At 38.1% G+C, this 18,718-nt stretch overlaps 1 long non-coding RNA gene across 1 annotated transcript; it reads left to right on the top strand.

The window, feature by feature from the left end:
* The first annotated feature begins 4,316 nt into the window (after window positions 1-4,316).
* On the top strand, window positions 4,317-16,260 carry LOC120319231. Its single transcript, XR_005559714.1, has 5 exons — window positions 4,317-4,521; window positions 5,582-5,681; window positions 5,781-5,987; window positions 14,621-14,720; window positions 15,477-16,260. It is a non-coding gene; the product is annotated as an uncharacterized LOC120319231 (long non-coding RNA).
* The last annotated feature ends 2,458 nt before the right edge of the window (window positions 16,261-18,718 follow it).

Raw genomic sequence — 18,718 nt, forward strand, 5'->3', positions numbered from 1 at the left:
AGAAAGAAAAATATTTTCAATGAATACGAAGGGGCGAAACATTCCTACAAAAACATCTTACTTGACTTGTCTCTTGTACCTGCAATAACATCTACAAGTCTATGGGAAGACCTTCTGGTCCAGCAGACCATACTTATTAGGAAAGATGTTTGGGGGAAAAAAAGGCTAAAGTTAGAATTAAGAAATTAGATGATGGGATTTATCAGATGGAATATCTAAAAATTAAACACCTGTTTGAATATGGTTAAAGAAATAGAAAAATTCTGGATATAAATGAATTTTAGTTTAAGAGGGATGGCCTTCCAGAAGGTCAGACACTAGGACAAGGACATTAGTGAAGCCCAGATATGACTGTGGTATGTATGGTGCTTTTTGTTTTTGTTTTGTTTTTTGTACTTTGGTTAAAATTTCAAGTTTAACTAATTGCATTTTGCATTGCTTTATTTTGGTTACTAGATGCCCAAACATATTTGTTGAAAATGTGTGGCAATAAAGAGTTTTAAAAAAATAAATATGAGATAAAATATCATCAGTACAGCAATTAAGAAGGAAGGAATAGACATGTATAAAATTATGCAAGAACTTCTCTGTGCTGTTAATTATCTATATAATTCAGTACTATAGCTCTTTGATGGCTACTGAGGTGGATGGCTTTAGACAGTTTTTTTTTGGGGGGGGGGTGTTTAAATCTATCAATGAAAGTATTCATAACAGCTAAATGCTATTATAATGCTAAATAATGCTAAACCCAGCAACATTATTCCTCTGAATATCAGTTTGCCACAGGATACAACATTCCTGTGCAGGATGACCCAAGTAGGAGCAAAAGTAGAGCAAAATGCGATATTTCTGCTCTGCTCTAGCACTACAAATATTAAGATATCTTTTATGATATTATTACAAAAAATTGGGATTTGGGGGGAGTACCAATCTTTCATGGATCTGAAACTCCCCCTGTTGGTATTGGCTTTGTAAATGTTTCATTTTTAAATAACTAAAACTACAGCTTTAAGTGATGTTTTTGAGATTGAAACATCAAGTGAGGCCTGTAATAATTTATTTATTTATTTCTAAAATTTATATGCCGCCCAATCCCAAGGGACTCAGGGCGGCGTACAAAATTAAAACAATAATCTAACAATAAAACAATAAAATAAATACATTCATACAGCATGTCCGATCATATCCCACCCCCCCCCCGGGGACATCAGCCCCAGGCCTGCCGGAACAGGAGAGTTTTAATGGCTTTCTTAAAGGCTGGCAGGGTGGGAGTAGTTCGAACCTCGGGGGGAAGTTGATTCCACCAGGTCGGAGCCACCACAGAAAAGGTCCTTCCCCGAGGGCCCGCCAGCCGACATTGTCTGGCCGATGGGACCTGAAGGAGGCCCAATCTATGGGACCTCACCGGTCTCTGGGAACTGTGCGGCAGTATGCGGTCCTGTAAGTAACCTGGCCCTATGCCATGAAGGGCTTTAAAGGTGATAATGGTGCAGTATTGACTATTTCTACCAATATTGATTTCACTACCAACCAGCCATGTTTTCATCCAGTATACCCTTTCCGTTACTTTATTTGAAACAGGCGGCAATTTCAGGCCCAGCAAATACACATACATGGTCCCCGCTGATGTGCTTTCCTCCTATTATAAATGAAGTTCTTATCTGGGAATATAAACATGGGTAAATTCAATATTTTGAGTTGTTTTTGTACATTAGAATCAGGAAATGGGGTTGACAAAAATGAGATGGCCAGAAATATGGTCTATGTTATGAACAATTATATGCAATAAATTATCCAGCATTGCTAGTTAAAGTACATCAATGATATTTCAATAAATCCATCAGTTACTGGTTAAACATACTGGTTTCAATTTTATATCTACATTACAACTGATACAATCTATCTGCATCTTGTCATTCAAAGTGCTGCTGAAAACAGTGCAGACGTGTTGACAGTGTCAAGACTTGGGATCCATTCATACCTACATTCAGTTTAAACTCATCTCCTGATTCCGCAAACAGTCATGGATGCTTGCCTGCTTTCAAAAGAGATCTCTTTCTTTCTGCCTTCTTCAACATAAGACAATACTGGCTTAGAACTCTGGGAATGCTATCAGATCTGGAGGATGTCAAGTGGAGGGAAAGTTACTTTACTTTAGTTACATTACCTAGTTTGGGAGAACAGCTGGTCCAGTTCCTCTGCCATAACTGCAAAGCTCTGTAGACATTGCTTTACCAATGAAATGATATGGAGACACACATGAAGACTCACTTTCTCTGAAAGTATATTCCTTCTAAGACTGTGCTGCAAATCAGATTTTGAACAGCAGGTTCCTTAAATCAGGCATTTCTCAGATTCATCTTCTTGTCATCATCCTGAATATCCAGGACAATGGTATATTCCTAGCAAGAGAGTTTTTCGCTCCCTCTTTCTCTGTTTGGATGGTACACATGGACCAATAAAGTAGCACTACATACTATGTGGAATAACTGCAGACTCAGCAGAAAAGTCAGAGCAAACAGGGAAAAAATAGTACTGTTAGAAAAGTAACCCAGTTTTCCCACTTTTCAGCTGAACTGAGAGGTTCCAGATTATTAGTACTACTTTGTATTGTGTGCTCATTTTCACCAGCTTCCACTTATATATGCCATTACACAGGCCTTGCCGCTGGCTGAGCTTATGGTTACATGATTTATGGCATTTCTAGAGTTAAGTTAAGTATTATTTAATCTTCATCATATTTTATTGGTGTTGAACTACGGTATATTTCAGTTCGCACTATAATTTTATACCTGACTGGTGATGATAAATAAATACAAGTGATACAAGTGACCAAGGAAATAAAAGTCATCAGCAGGTGGCAGTTTATAACTAGAAATAGATAGACCAGTTTTTTTACTGCATAATATTCCCCTGGAATATGATAACAGAGTAGTGGCATTGTAAAAAACCATTGTATTTCAAAGAGTGTAGTAATGTCTTTTGATTTCTCCATCATATTAAGAAGATTTTAGAAATTTAAAATTCATTCTGAAGTATGTTATAAGTTTAGCTGGCTTGTTTTTCACTCTTGATGATGAAAAAAGGATGGGATCCTCACACAGCTATAGAAAAACCTTAAGATTATTTAGGTCGGTATTGATTTATCTGTATAGTTCCCATTCCAGGATTCTGTCAGTTTGCATGATAAACAGATGCATCATGCAGTCAAAGTCAGATTCTGCAATCTCATTATCATCGAAACAGGGTTTTCATACCTTCTTTTGTTAAGACCCTAGTATTGCCTTTTGATTTTGGAGCTTCAACCCAGATTAGCACCAAGGGCCATGTAACTTGGACTTTTTGGAGTCTTGTCACTGTTGTTCCAATGGGGGTCCCAACAGCTGATTGGAGATTTGTCATCATCTTGCTTGGGTGTGTTATGTGTTTCTGTTTAAATCTGTCTGCTAAAACAGGCTCTAAGAATTCCAAATCTGCTCACCAACCAAAACAGTTCAAGATCCCTGGACCAGAAAGTTACTTCGGCATTGAGGAATATGGAAAAACCAGCTTTAGTTTTGGCTCTTCATCTCACATATTAAACATACACAGAGAGACACAGCTTCCATATCTATCCTAGTTAGGCAGTCTGCTTTGATCTTCTGTCAAGCGATAACTCACAGGCTTGCTGAAAATTATTGTCTCTTCAGGTTAAAATTTGTTCCCAATCTAGATGCTTATCGTTGTGTCTTGAGCCTGCAAATGCAGGCTCGGGACGTTGCAAGGGTCCCAGGTTTTGCTGAAGCTGCCCGGGACCAGACTGAGTGGTACCAGCTTTGCGTGCATGCACAAGGCGCGAAAAGTGCCTGACTATGTTGCCATTATGTCCAGGGATCTGGGTGTATAAAAGGAGGCCTGCGTGCCTTTGCTCGTTGTTGGAGTTTTGGCTAAAAGCACAATAAAGAGTTGTTCTGAAGAAATGTGTCTTCATCCTTCGCCTTCGTTTCGAGGACTTAACACTTATTACCAGAGCAGAGTGCTTATGTTCTGTCCCAGCCTATGACTGTCCTTGTTAAATGCACAAGGACAAAACCCCTTTTGAGAAAATAGGCTGGAGACTCAGAAGAAAACAACCCCTTTTAATATTGGTAACAAACTTGCCAAATGGTCCAAAAACAAAAGCAATAAAACACAATCCAAATGGAGGAAATTGTCCACCCGAAACACAATGCAAAACAGAGAATTAGTCACCAGCAATACCAACAGAACATGATCCCATGAAGTACTTTGCAACAGTTGCCTTCAGCAACCAGCACTGCCTACACATTCCCCTTTTGTAATTCAGTCCTCAAGGCATGGCTTCTCAATGCCTTCTCCGGAGTCACCCCATTGCCTCTCTCTGGTTTACTCTCCTAGCTTGTGTTCGTTTGCAGGCGTCTCTCATTTCCGCCAGCTGTGCATCCTCCGAGTCCGGCCCGGCCTCCGCACCCAGCTGCATCTCATCCTGAGCACGAACGGAAGGGACAGGTTCCTCACTGGAATGTAAGTCTTGGAGCTCATCAGAGCCTTCCCCCAACTCTGATGGCTCCCCAGGCCCCTTCTCCTCCTCAGATTCTCCGGACTCAGCTGTCAGGATCACAGGCTGGCACAGAATGACGACAGCTTAAGACCCTTAGTAACAAATGATGTGTGCTTATATACCTGTGGCCCAAGCCCCTAAATTCCTGGCTCCTGTGGAGTGGAATCCTTTCAGGCAGCTGAGCTGAATGCAGTGATCAGTGTTAGTATTTCTCTCAGGAAATATTTCTGTCCTTATTGAACAACATAAGAAAGTCTGATCCATCTTTTTATGGAGTTAAGTAGGGAACATAAAATATTTAATATAAATAAATTCAGTAAGGCAAGGTAAAAGTGTACAAATACTTATTTTTCCCCTCATCTTATATGCTTAGCTTTAAAATAATTGTGATAAGAAAAGTATTTTTGCATTGGATATAACCTATATATTTCTGAGTAAATATGCATAAGATTTGTTACCAACATATCAAGCATTTATTTTAAATCTGTATCTAGTGTTTAGTCATAATTTATATAAATTCACTCTCTAAATACTTTTACTAAAAGTAGCTAATACTATAAATACATGTTATTATGGAAACCGCATATTCATTTTTATTCTTTGATATGTATCCCATTACACCAATAAGAATACTTCAGCTAGTTTATACTGGTTACACGGTTTATAAAGCAGACTTTTAATACATGGATGAAAAAAAAACAAAGTTACCACGTAGAGCTTGTGGAAAAAGGCAACTCTCGCCTACATTTCCACAGACAGTCCCTCCCCCTCATAGGCACTACAGTTGACTGAAGATACTTTTTATTTCTTTTAGCTCTCTTTTTCTGCACCTTCTTTTCTCTCTTTTTTTCTTCCTTTGCCTTTTTATCCTTCATTAGTTTGTGTTAGTTTTTATATTCTTTGACAAAATTTTAATTTAAATCTTTTTTTAAAAAAAAAAAAGAAATAATCCTCTGGAATCCATCAGCATCTATCCTGTCCCCCACCAGGGACAGACCTATTTAATAGATTCTGCTTCCCTAGTGCAGGAGGCAGCACCAGAGAACCTCGTGGTCACCAAGGATCAAACTGATTTTTGTTATTCTCCCTACTCTACATTCCATTCATAAGCTTCTACACATGGGTAAGAAAATTAAATCAAGTGGTTGTAAGTTGGTGTGGGTTAGCCTAAGCAAATATGACTGATACAAAACATTTCATGAAAGGTATCTTTTTCCCCCAGTCAGTTCATCCAGTTATTTAGTTTAGCGGAGATGGGACAGGAACACACTTGTGATCTAAATTTAGAACGGCTTGACATATTTTTGATGCTCGGACTGTGGAAAAAAGGAATAGGTGAAAGAAGACAGAGTTGAAACCAAAACTGCGCTTTAAAAGGATGGTGTCTTGCAAATGCTAAAGCCATAGAGAAAGCATTAGTCCAGATAAGGTAAGAATTATATACGAATGATGACCTTGTTATTGCTAAAAAGTATAAATGTTATTGAAATTTGAAACAGAAGATGAACAAGTGAAAGAATGTATGATAAGATGGGCTAAAAACTTTGGTCTATACAAATATATACAACATATTTATATGATAATAGCAGCAGGACTTTTATCAGTACAGTGGTGGAAAGTTTTCATGCAACCTGCAATGGGAGAATGAATGGTGAAGTTGATGGAATTGGCTGAAAAGGCAAAACTGACAACTTTGATTACAGAAAAGACATTGATTAATTGTAATGCTGATTGGAAACCCCTTTTGGATTTTCTGCAGTAAAATTAAATTATAATATATAGGTTTGATAATTAGAAAAAAAATAGTAGATAACAGAAAAATTGAAAGTTCCATTGTCAACTTAGAATAAGAGGTTAATGTAAATGTATGCATATCTGTTGTAAAAGAAAATCAGGTCATTTCTTTGCATTTCTTTTTCTTTCTGCACTTTTGGCTTTGCTCTTTCATTCTTTACTTTTTTACTTTTTTCAGTCATTAATTTTTGTTAGTTTTTGATCTTTCCACTTTAAAAAAAAAATCTAATGAAGTTATCTTTAAAAAGGGCAAATAGCAGACATGAACAACAGCTCACTGCTGGCCAGGAACAATGACACTGTCAGTTCCTCCTACCACATCTGTCCACTGAAGGGGTTCTGTTGAGTCCCTGCATCCTCTCAGCTCCCAGCCTCGTTTTAAAATTCTGTTCTCAGGCCTGGCAATCCTACCAAGCCCTTGCAGTAAACAAATTGAAGTCTTTTAGATGGCAAGATGACTGTGGGTTTTCTTTCACCCCCCTTAATACAGATTTTCCATATCTCTCCAGTTCTGATGCCACATTTTGTAGAAGAAGGAAGTTAAGCCTTGAGTCAACAGAAGTTTTATTGATGAGGATAGCTGCAGTCCTTATTTAAGGGTGAAGTTAAATGATTATAGCTTTGAGCTATGAGGAAGAGGAGCTGGCTAACTAACTAACTAACTGCTGAAGAACTGGAGCCAGTTCCCTCCTGATATCGAACCTGAAGGTACATGCCACCACTATTGTATTGTCTTACAACTACTTCTTACATAATAGACAACATCTATGCCTGTGTTGTGCTTGACCAAAGGCATAGGTCAACACCTGAGTAACAAGTCAGGAGGAGGAACACTCTTTCTGGAGAATGCATCCATTATTTACAAATTTCCCTTCTACTGAGATGTTGAAGTCCTCCGAATCTTATTGTAAAGACTCAGAGACTCTGCAAAATATGCAGCTTAATTAAAACTTTGTATGAATGAAATGAAAAGGTATTTATTACAAGGAAAGTGATCTTATTTTTTTTGTAAAAATTTTTATTTTCAACTTTACAATACATAACAATCTTACAAATACTTCAGATAAAAAATAAAACAAATTGATACACGCCACATTCGGTCTTGCCCGCCCATTTCCCCCCAAACCGCATCCCACCTCAAACCAACTTACTTCTTAAGGAAAGTGATCTTATTAAAGATATTTAATTTAGTTACATCGGATTTAAAATTACATAACATTGAAACAAATGTAGTGATATTGCTGGAGAAAAAAGATATTGCAGGCCATAAAGTATCCAAACAGTTTAATGTTTCAAATCAAACACTTCATATTAGAAATCTGAAATTGCCTTAAGGGAGGAAGTGGTTCCTAATAATCTAAAATGTGTACCTGTAGATCTGAAATTGTAACATAGAGGCTGTCCATGTTTTTGAGAGATCCAAAGTTTTTATCTTTGAAGAATCATGATGATTCACATCTTCCTTATTTAAAACACTTCAGCTTCCTCCACCAGCATGCTAACTGGTTGCGCATGACTACATCCCTTAAGCTAAACAACTTTGAGTCATTTTCCCACGGTCCCGTGAATAAGCTACAAGTGAACTGGTAACTCCTTTCACATCAGTAAGCACCACTATGTTATTTTTGAACAAACTGAAAACAAAACTGATTATTCATAAGCATTCAAAATGTCTGTGTTGGTAGCCTCCCACAAAAACTTTCTATTGCCTTCATCTTCACCAGAAAAGGTGGTGCTTCCAAAATAAGCAGAACTTATTTTTGTACACTGTAGCCATGTACCCAAAAATTCCAAATCTTACCAACCTGGAAGAGGGTGAATTCTACTCAAACAGAACACTTGAGTTAATCCTGCTTGACTCCATGGGTTCAAGACATCCAACTCAATGAACTGCCATGAGACCCTTTCCCAGCTGGAAGAGTCCAGTTGTACAGTAATATTGTACAACTGTCACTTAATAAAATCATTATTTCTCGACCTCCAGTTGGATTGGGGAGGAGGAGCCAAGATGGTGGACAGGCAGCAAAGGCTGTAAAGAGCTCCTCCAAAAGTAAAAGCTTTTTTATTTTATTTTATTTTATTTTTATTTTAACTTTTTAACCCTTTTAACACTGCATTTAACCTACTTTTAACCCATTTTGACCTATTTTAACCCACTTTTGACATATTTTTAAATCTGTTTTAACCCTTGTTTGACTTTTTATAATAGTCAAAGACTTTTTATAAAGGATATATACTGGAGAGGCTACCATTGTTTTACCCACATTCAGGATTACCAAGAATGGGGAAAAGCAGAAAGACAGTGTGTTCACTCAGCAAGCACAGAGTTCTTCCAAGCCACCAAAGCATCAGAAAATGGAAGGGCTCCGGCAAGTAACTCATCTGTATGTGACTCATTGGAATGGGATTTACAAACTGAACTTGAAAACAAACAGCATATAGAACTCTCTGATTCTCTCACAGAAAATAGCTCTCCTCCCTGGAATTCAGCACCTGCTTTTCCTGCACAGAATGGGATAGTAACAAACTTAGTAAGGGAAAATTAAACAGATCTCCTTTCCAGACAACGTTTGTTCACAGCTCAAACCATAAATTCAATCTATGAACTTTTATCAATTGTCACAAATAAGGCTGACTGCTTGAAAGAGTCTTTTGCAAAGTTTATCAGCAGTCAAACAAACATTGCAGAAGGACCCAGGAGGACACATAATGATAAACATGGGATGGCTAATGCAGAAATAGAAACTAGAATAGGCCCCTCTCTCCCTTCTATAAACAAGAGAGGAAAGAATATCCACAAAGAAAACAATCAGAGAGTTCTAGAGGTGACCGTTATAACCTCAGATTACAGACCAACCAGGTTACTTTGCAAATCTACAACAACAGAAGGAATGGAGGATGTTGGAGTGATAGAAAAGCTGTTAGGCAGTCTCTGAGCCAGCTGCTCCGCTGCGAGTATACTCAAATTGATTTATTACATGCAGAGTGGTTGCCAGCAAGAAGGCAATGTATGTGAATTTTGTTATCCTTCAAACAATCCATAATTCCTTCAATGCTTTTTAGAAGCAGTTTTTCAATATTTCCAATACGTGTCTTCCGCTCAGGGAACCTGCACCCACTCCTGGTTCAGTCTCTCCATGAGGGAACTATTGCTTTAAATCCAAGCGGCAACAGACCTCATCCTGATAAGTTTGAAGCAGGGGCAGCTGAATCGACCTTGAAAAAACAGAGAAGTGATCCACAAACAGAGTTACCCACAGTCACTGATTCTGCTGACGGCTTGCCAGAAGAAATGTTGATAGACTTTAACGATGTATTGCCAGAACCTGAGCAAGTTAATAATACACAGAGACTGGATGGTTTAAAAGAAGCATTGACAACTACTCAATCTAATACAGGGATGTCAAACTGCCGGCCTGCAGGCCTGATGCATCACCTGGAAGGTACGCCCACCCCATTGCCGGCAATGGCAAAACCATCCCAATATGTTGCACGACATCACGTGATGTCGCGAGTTTGACATGTCTGATGTAATGCATCAAATAACAATTATTATAACTATCCTCCAACAAGTGCCCCTATGGAGAACTTGAACTGACTATATGAAGGCCAGTGCAAGAAAAACACTTTAAACATCATTTCATGGAATGTAGTTGGGTGGTATCGATTTAGAGGCCTTAATCACTCTGATCCTATAAAAGGTAAGGATATTATATTGATGAAGGAGACTTGGACTGTTGATGATTTCCTGCTTAATGGCTATTATTCATATAAGCTGGAAGCAAGGCCAGACAGAGGCCCAGGGAGACTGAAAGGAAGGCTGGGTATATTTATTTCTACCAATTTGAGAGCAGAGTCCACACATTTCCCCTTTAAACCATTCAGCTATGGCCCTTCTCCTCAAGTTGCTTTTGATAATTAATGTTTTTCTCCCTCCTTCATTAAGAAAAGCTGAAACCACTGCTATATGGCTGGAGTTGAAGCACTACATTAATAAACAGCTCATGGCACACCCAAATGTCAGGGTCCTACTAGGGGGAGACTTTAATGCCAGGTTGGGACCAGATAATTATACATTATTCATGAAACATCATCAATAGCCACCATCGGAGGTCCCTATACAAACCAACGCCCCACTCATACACCCCACTCTTTAAAGACATTAGAGCTAACTATGCTGGCCTCTGTCTTGCCAAGTTGGCAAATAAATTTAACTTCTTCATATCTAACGGCTCATGGCCTGGTGACTATCCTGGCGAATTTACATTTATGGCAGTGTCCAAAACTAGCACCATTGACTACATCTTAATGTCTATGGACTTAGTATATTATATAGAAAATTTTGAAGTCCTGCCTTATCTAGAAAGTGATCATCTTCCTCTGTGTATATATATATGAAGCCCTTTATCAGGCAGATACCCTCCAAGGACCATTTTATCCCTGCAATCTCTACAGCCGGCCTAACAAATGGACCCAACAACTTGATCAGAAGGTAAGAAGAGCCCTAATAGAGGATAATTTTCAAAAAATCCGCACAGCCTTTATATCAGCCAACCCGACTCAAGACTTATTAGAACTATATAAAAGTTTAGTTTATGAGCTACAACCATTATTAGCACATGACCGAAATTTCTCAGTTAAGAGATCCTGTACCACCTCCAAACCATGATTTGATAAGGATTGCGTAGAAGCCAAGAAAGCCCTTAACTTGGCATACCAGGAGTACAAAAGCAAGACTGGATATGGCAATAAAGCAATTCTTAAACAGTTACTTACACTTAAAAAACAATTCAAGCCATTGATTGCATTCAAGAATAGACAAGACACAAGGTCTTCCTGGAAACAACTCATTGTGGCAGCAATGCAAAAGAACTCCTCTTTATTTTGGCATCTAATAGCTTGCCACTCTGAAAGAATCTATACCCCATTAGACTGTCATATATCTCCTATAACCTGGGAACTCATTTTCGGAGAATATATGAAGATTCCTCCAGCAAGAGTACAAGGTCTATAATGAAGGATTTACCTTAGTGGCCTCCAGTTTCAGAGTCTGAAATTAAATCCCTCATTGGCCAACTCAGGATCAGGAAGGCTCCAGGAGCGGACTTCATTTTGGCCGAATTACTAAAGAATAATATGGAGTGGTGGATACCTGTCCTGGCAGCGCTATTCACTCTATTGACTCTACCGGCCATGTCCCAGAGGATTGGGGCTTGGCAATTGTGGTCCCAATTTATAAAAAGGGAAAGAGAGACAACCCTGCCAACTACAGACCAATAAATATAATCAGCAAACTCTATGCCAAACACCTTCAAGATAAATTAAAGGAGTGGCTGGATCTTGAAAACCTTATTGCCGAAGAATAAGTCGGGTTTAGAGAGGGGAGAGGCATCATAGATCAGTGCTTAGTTCTTCATCATTTGATTGAAAAATATGCATCAGATAGACCTGTATCATTATACACTGCCTTTATAGATCTTAAGGCAGTTTTTGACATGGTTACAAGGACTAAGCTATGGGAGAAGCTGGAAGCTGCCTCAATTGATCACAGACTCCTCCATCTGTTACATGCCTTACATACCAAAACATCCCTCAAGGTGAGGTGTAATATGCAAGGGTCTCTCTAGAGGTCAGTTGAAACTCAAAAGGGGGTTAAACAGGGGCGCATTTTGGCCCCCTTGCTCTTCAATTTTTACATAAATGATATGGTAAAATGGTTAAATAATCCAAATTACCACCCCCCCCATAAATAAGTGATTGAAGCATTGCTCTGCTGCTCTGTGCAGATGACACTGTGATTCCCTCCAGGACTCCAGTTGGCCTTAAAAGAGCCTTGCGAGCCCTTGTCCAGTATTGCAAATATAATAAATTATGAAAAAACAAAGGTTATGGCTTTTGCAAAAAGGCCAAAATGGTACTCATGGTATTTAAATAGCCACAAAATACAGCAGGTAACCACCTTTAAGTACCTAGGGGTGGTCATCCATGCCACTGGCTCACAAAAGGCCCATGGAGAATATGTGCTGCCTCTGGTCAACGATCAGTGAATGCCATTCTTAAATTTTTCCACACAAAGAGAGGACACTATGTTCCAGCTGCAATTAAGCTCTTTCTGGCCAAGTCGCTAGCACAGCTTCTCTAAGGGACCTTGCGCAGACCCTCAGCTTTGTGTTTTACACCACTGGAAAGAGTTAAATCCAAATTTATCAGAACAATTCTCCAGATGCCGTACTGTGTCCCAAATGCACTTCTGCGCCTGGAGACAGGATTGATAAAAGTCAAAGCAAGAATCTGTATAGTTTCTTTAAACATATGACTAAGGCTTAATTGCTTTCCGCAAGACCTTGCTCCATTAATCTTCAAGATAAATTCTCCTCTTCATGGATCAAGGCAGTCGAGTCCAACCTTGCCAAACTAGGCTTCTCGTCAGCCTCAATTCTCAAATTGGACTACGACCAAAACAAAACTTGCGTCAAAGGATAGAGAACATTGAGAGGCAAGCGGACTTAGGTATAACTCTGCTGTTTCTGGCTCCAGATATGTGGTTACACCTGCCAGGTATCTTAGTCAGTTGGAGTCAGTAAACCACCAGAAAGCATTCTTGCTTGCACGGTGCCATGCGTTTCTATCGGCTGGCCTGTACAGCAAGTATAAAAAGACATCATTGTCTGAAAGACTCTGCTCCTGTGGCTCAGGAGAGGTGAAGACCATTGGACACATACTCTGTTGTGTCCTGAGCCTGCAAAAGCAGGCTCGGGATGTTGCATTGGTCCCGGGCATTCCAAAAGTTGCCCGGGACCAGACAGAGCGGCGCCAGCCTTAGGCGCATGCGCAAGGCGCGAAAATGCTCTGTTCCTATTGGTTGACACTGTCCGGGTTTCTGGCCATATAAAAAGGCCTGCATGCCTTTTGCTTTTTGCTTCGTTGTTGTAGAAGGAGAATAAAGTGTTTGTTCAGCATCGCCATGTGTCTTCATTATTCGCACGCGAACGAAGGACTTAACATACTCCTTCGATGTTCCTTCTATACTAGAGCTATTCAGATAAACCATATCCTCCCCATAATTGATAGGTATCCTGGTTGTTCAGAAATTATTTATCTCCAGTGGCTGCTTAAGGATGAGCAGACAGTGATCATGGCGCAGGTGGCTAGATTCTGTGCAGCAGCATTGGGGATTCACCAGAAACATAAATAATTTCTCCACACTGTTGATTATATGTACAGACTTTCCTGCCAAATATATGTAGCCTAATATAGCGTTCTGATATTAAATCAAAGTTAGACAAAGAATCTCTGTAGTAGCAAATAGTAAAACAACCCAGACAGGAGATAATCAGCAGCAGTAGGTAAGTCAGTTGTGCATTTGTTTATGAGGTAAGTGGATTGCTGTTTTTCATTGTACAATTTTCTAGCCACAATATGCAGCCTCCCTGGCTTCTCACGCTTCACTTAAATCCTAGAAAACTCACTGGGCTTCTTGAGACTGGGAAATATGGGCAGGGAATTTTAGAGTGAAGGGGGGATGTTGACAGAGAATACTACTGCTACTATGCTCTGCCATCGACAACAGAATTTTGGAGAAATGCTCACGATTTAATTTAACTGCAAAGTACCAAAGATTGTTTGAATGATCTAGCTTTCATTGTATATTATCTCTGCTCTGTAATCTTTCTGTGTTCCAGGTAAACCTCAAGGGAAGACATCATAAGGCAGTTTCTCCTAACTTGTTTTTTCATAATGGTGTTATATTCAGCCCTAATAAGAAGTCTCATCTTTAGCAATTGATCGATAATTTTATGGGATAATTTATTCTTACTTCAGAAATTTGGAAAAATTGTCCATTCAGTTTTTTGGAGAATGTCTCAGATTCAGTGGAGAAAAGCTCATTTGTCACTAGCTATGGTTTCATAGTCAAATGAATTAACAATTGTCCAACTCTAGGAAAATATTCTGCACCTGATCCTAAACATTTTCCTTTCATGAATATCAGGCTCTGGGGATGACTTTGCTGCAAACATTCATAGTCATCAGTTGCACTGGAACGACAACAAATACACAGAAATATCTGGAGGCTCTTTAAAAACTGTAATCAGCATTCAATATTGGAAGATCTCACTTTCTCCATCAGGATCACATATGGAATTCCAGAATTGTCACAATGACCATCTGGAGAGCTTGCAGATTGAGGAATGCTGTTCTTAAAGATTTGGTTGATTGCTGCCCAAATGCATAACTCCTTGCTTATTATGCTTATTCTCCATCTACCAGGTATGCTTGTACTAGGTGTGATACAAAATGATTCATGAACGCTTGTGTGCCAGTCTACTTCACTGGGACCTTCAAGCAGCTAAAAACCATGGTAATGAGGGTAAGATGATTAATGCCCCTAAATTATTCTATGAGTTTTATTACTGATCGAAGATTTGAGTTTAGTCCTTCCTAGTCCAAGTCCAACATACTAGCCACTATACTATAATTTACAATTTATGATAGTATTTATGAGTTTTTATAAGACTTACTAATAAAAGATGAAATTCATTTTAAGTAGAATATTGTAGATATATTTATTACTTTTTAGCTGACCAGGTTTACATGATACAGAAAATAGTCTTAGAGCAATAACTCAAGTATCTTTTTTTAAAGTTGTGGACAGATCCTTTCTCATTCTGATTCAGAAGAAGAGAAATGATACAATAAATGTATCCTTTTAAATGTAAAATTTAAGCACATTAAAACATAATACGTTACCTATGTTTCTAAACTAATAAATTTTATAAATACATAAATGTAACAGAAAAGCCTTAAATGGCCAGGAATTAGAGTAATCCATAAACCTGAACCAAAGTTCAATGACTATTTAAGATGCAGAAGGTCTTTCCAGTTCAGATTCTCGTACTTTCAATAAAAATGGAAAAACTAAAAGTAGAGCCCCAAAGTATAAATGTAAGTACGTTCCCTATATTCTTAAACATTTTGAGAGTCAGATTTGATTTCTGAGACCCTTCTTGAACAAGTTGTTAAAATGATTTTACTTTAGCTGGATCTTTTATTCAGATCTGTTATATTAGTTATTTCAGCTTTCATCCCCTATTTTGAACACTTTTAATTTGTAATGATCATACAGTTATGAAATTGGAAGAAGGCCATGAAGCCCAGCCTCCTGCTTGCTGTAGAAATCCAATGCAAGCATCTGAGTCAGAGCAGCCCAACCTCCACTTGAATACACCCAGTAAAAAGGAACCAGACACCTCTCTTCTTCTGCTGGAAGTCCAAATCCAATGACACTGGTTCTTCAGGTTTTTCTTGATCTACGGCCCATGAAGGCACTATGATTATAATCAAGAAGGATTAACTCTATGTCCCCTCTTTGTCTATTGTTCTGCCTATTTTTGTCTAAGAAATTTCTAATCTAAGGTCATTTATTTCTGCCTTTTGTCTCAAACACATATACACAGAGTACATGTTCTTGGACTCCTTTTCTGACAAAATGTAGTTAGGTGGGGTTAGACTCTGTTTACAATAAAAAATAATCTCCTTTCTGTTATGATATAAAATATGATTCATAAATTATTGCTAAAGAGAGAAACTCTGGGGAACACTTACAATCACACACTGAAAGATTCAGCTTCCAACAAAATTGTTCTTACTATTCCTAACCTTCTATCACACTTTGCCTCCATATAATTTAAATACATTATTTTGTTTTCTGCACTCTACAACAAAAAAGAACAAAATTTGACCTTTATCTCTGTGACTATCATTCAGGTATTGGAAGAATATGTTATTATATCTCCCCTCAGTTATTTTTTTTTTAAGGTTAAACATAGCCAGCTCCTTCCATTTCTTTCACAGTTTCTAGTTATCTAATCATTCAGCTGCCTTTTTCTGAACTTGTTCCAATTTCTCTGAATCCTCCTTAAAGTGATTATTATTTGTAATTTACTTTAAATGTGGCTTTTCACTGATAGGAAAATGCTGTGTTAAAATAAATAAAACCTAATTTTCTCGGTTATCCCTGTTGCATGCTCCCCTTGTGGACAATCACTCTTTTTGGTTATGTTTTGCATCATAGTGAAAAAACTACCTTTATCTATGTCTATGGCCACAAGATAAACTGGCCGGGGCAGTGGGCTAACAAGATTAAAGCTAACAAGCATGATTGCACAGTCTCATTGAAGTATTCAATATCTGTCTATATTCATTGCAGAAATAGTATTAAGGAATATAAGTGGAATTTTATTCAGCAGAACTTAGTAACACCTAGACTGATTTGTCTGCAATTTGAAGCACAGAAGAATTCCTAGCACTACATTCAATTAAAACCACTTTTTTCTTCAATGTATAGACGCAAGTGTTAGCCATGCCTAAAAACCTCAACTGTTTAGATATATTAGTTGAAGTTCCCAAGTCTGTCATTAACTTTGTCTCAGAAGTGAAACATTACATTAAGATAAATACTGTGGGCAAGCAACATGGAACAATAAAAGTTGGAACAGTCTCATTTAACAAAACTATGACCTAATGTTTTGAAGAAAATTAAGTTGATATCCATGATCTTAAAAGGAGATTCTTAACAAAATATTCTTTTCTGGGTCTTTTGGACATTTCAGATAATGTGTAGGAAGGGCTTGGCTTTAAACTGTAGGCTATATATTGCTTCATTTGACATTGTTCTATAGACATGATTCTGTTTTGCTTTAATATTCATATAGTTGTAAATAGAGAGTTGGAAAAAAATCACTGCTGGAAATGTGAATGTTCTTATTCTATTATGCTGTAGACACATTACAGCATATTCCTTTGGCACACTTATGGCTTGAATATTGCTATATTACAGCTATCACCTTTGATTTGTTGATGTTTATTACCTTTTAAGTAAATGGCATGCTAGGAACACAGCCCCATATACTAGTATCCTTTGGATAACTGTCTAACCTTGCAAATGACAGACCTTTTTATAAATATCTCATTATCCAGAGGTTGCCCTTTTCCCAGTGTCACAGCTAATTAACTTCTAGGGATAATGATGGGAACTATTTTATTTCACCATCCCAAACATGGGCCCAAAAGGAATGAGTCTACCTGAATGAGCTGAGGAAGTCTCCCCTGCAGCCCCCACAGATCGAAGCACACAAAACAATTGGAGTATGTGCAAAAGGCATGACTAATGCTGGACAACCATTGTCTGAGCTCTGAGGCTTGTGATGGGCTCATTTACAACATCTAGTACAGGGAGAGGGGAGAACTTTTCTTGATTTTTTTTTTAAAAAACAGCTTGCCTTCAAAGAAAAGGATGTTTCCTTTAAGAGCAGGCAACAGTCTAGTAATCATCTGTAATACATTACTTCCTTTTTAAAAATGGGAGGGCACAGCTTTTAAATAACATTGCAATGCTTACTGGTATGATGCATAGTTTGAAACAGAAGTGCAAAAATATCCTCAGGCTGCAAAGTGTCAGGGAGAAAAACCTGTTAAAGAGAAACAAGAGACAACACACAACAACATTCTCACTTTAGGATCCAGAGGTTTATTTAAATTTGACACACAAATCCAGTGCTCACATTTCAACAATTTATTGCAATAAGGACAAAATGGACAAGCTGTCATTAAGTGTGATGGCTGAGCCAGGTGGCACCACCCAAATCTTTGAGGCAAGTTTTATACCTTTACAGTGTGCCCATCTCTAGCATTCTGGTACCACCCAATAGCCATCCCATTTCCCTCTCATTTCCCTTTTCTTGTTAAACACATCATCAAATGATTTTCTGAAAACACTTTTTGATACTTCCCTTTCTCAGAACCTTCCTTCCGGTCACCTCCCTATTCTTGGAACTGACTACTGAGTTAGTTCCTTATTCTTCTTCTATTGTCCTGATTATCGGACCACTTCCCTGTTCTTCCCTGTCCTTGTCCTAGCCACTATTTTCCTCACTACCATTCCTACACGTGTCATTGCAAAAGTTGTACCCATGAACAAGGCTCAGTTCCTCTCTTCTCTTACATTCTTGTCCTATGTTCTGTTTTTCTTAAGAAATGTATGCCAACCACAAACAGTCATTATTTCCTACCGAAGGTCAAGAGCAAGCAAAAGCCAAGTGCTTGTTAGCAAGTTCAAATCTGAACTATAATTAATTAGACAACTCATAAAATAGTTATCAATATATTATTCCTTTTACAAAAGAGTTTCTGAAAAGCAATAGCTATAACCCCCAAAATTGCCATCTGCTTGCATTTTTAATGTATCAGGAGGAGAAAATTATTAAATTCATGGGGACTAATTATAGTCACTGAATTTAATTAAATGCTAAATTTAAATCAAAACAATTGGATTGTTGTTATAACAATACCGATTTTGTATGAGATCCA

Source organism: Crotalus tigris, unplaced genomic scaffold (genome assembly GCF_016545835.1).
Source record: "Crotalus tigris isolate CLP2741 ecotype Arizona unplaced genomic scaffold, ASM1654583v1 scf7180000017601.7605149639:7615979, whole genome shotgun sequence".
NCBI classification, from domain to species: domain Eukaryota; kingdom Metazoa; phylum Chordata; class Lepidosauria; order Squamata; family Viperidae; genus Crotalus; species Crotalus tigris.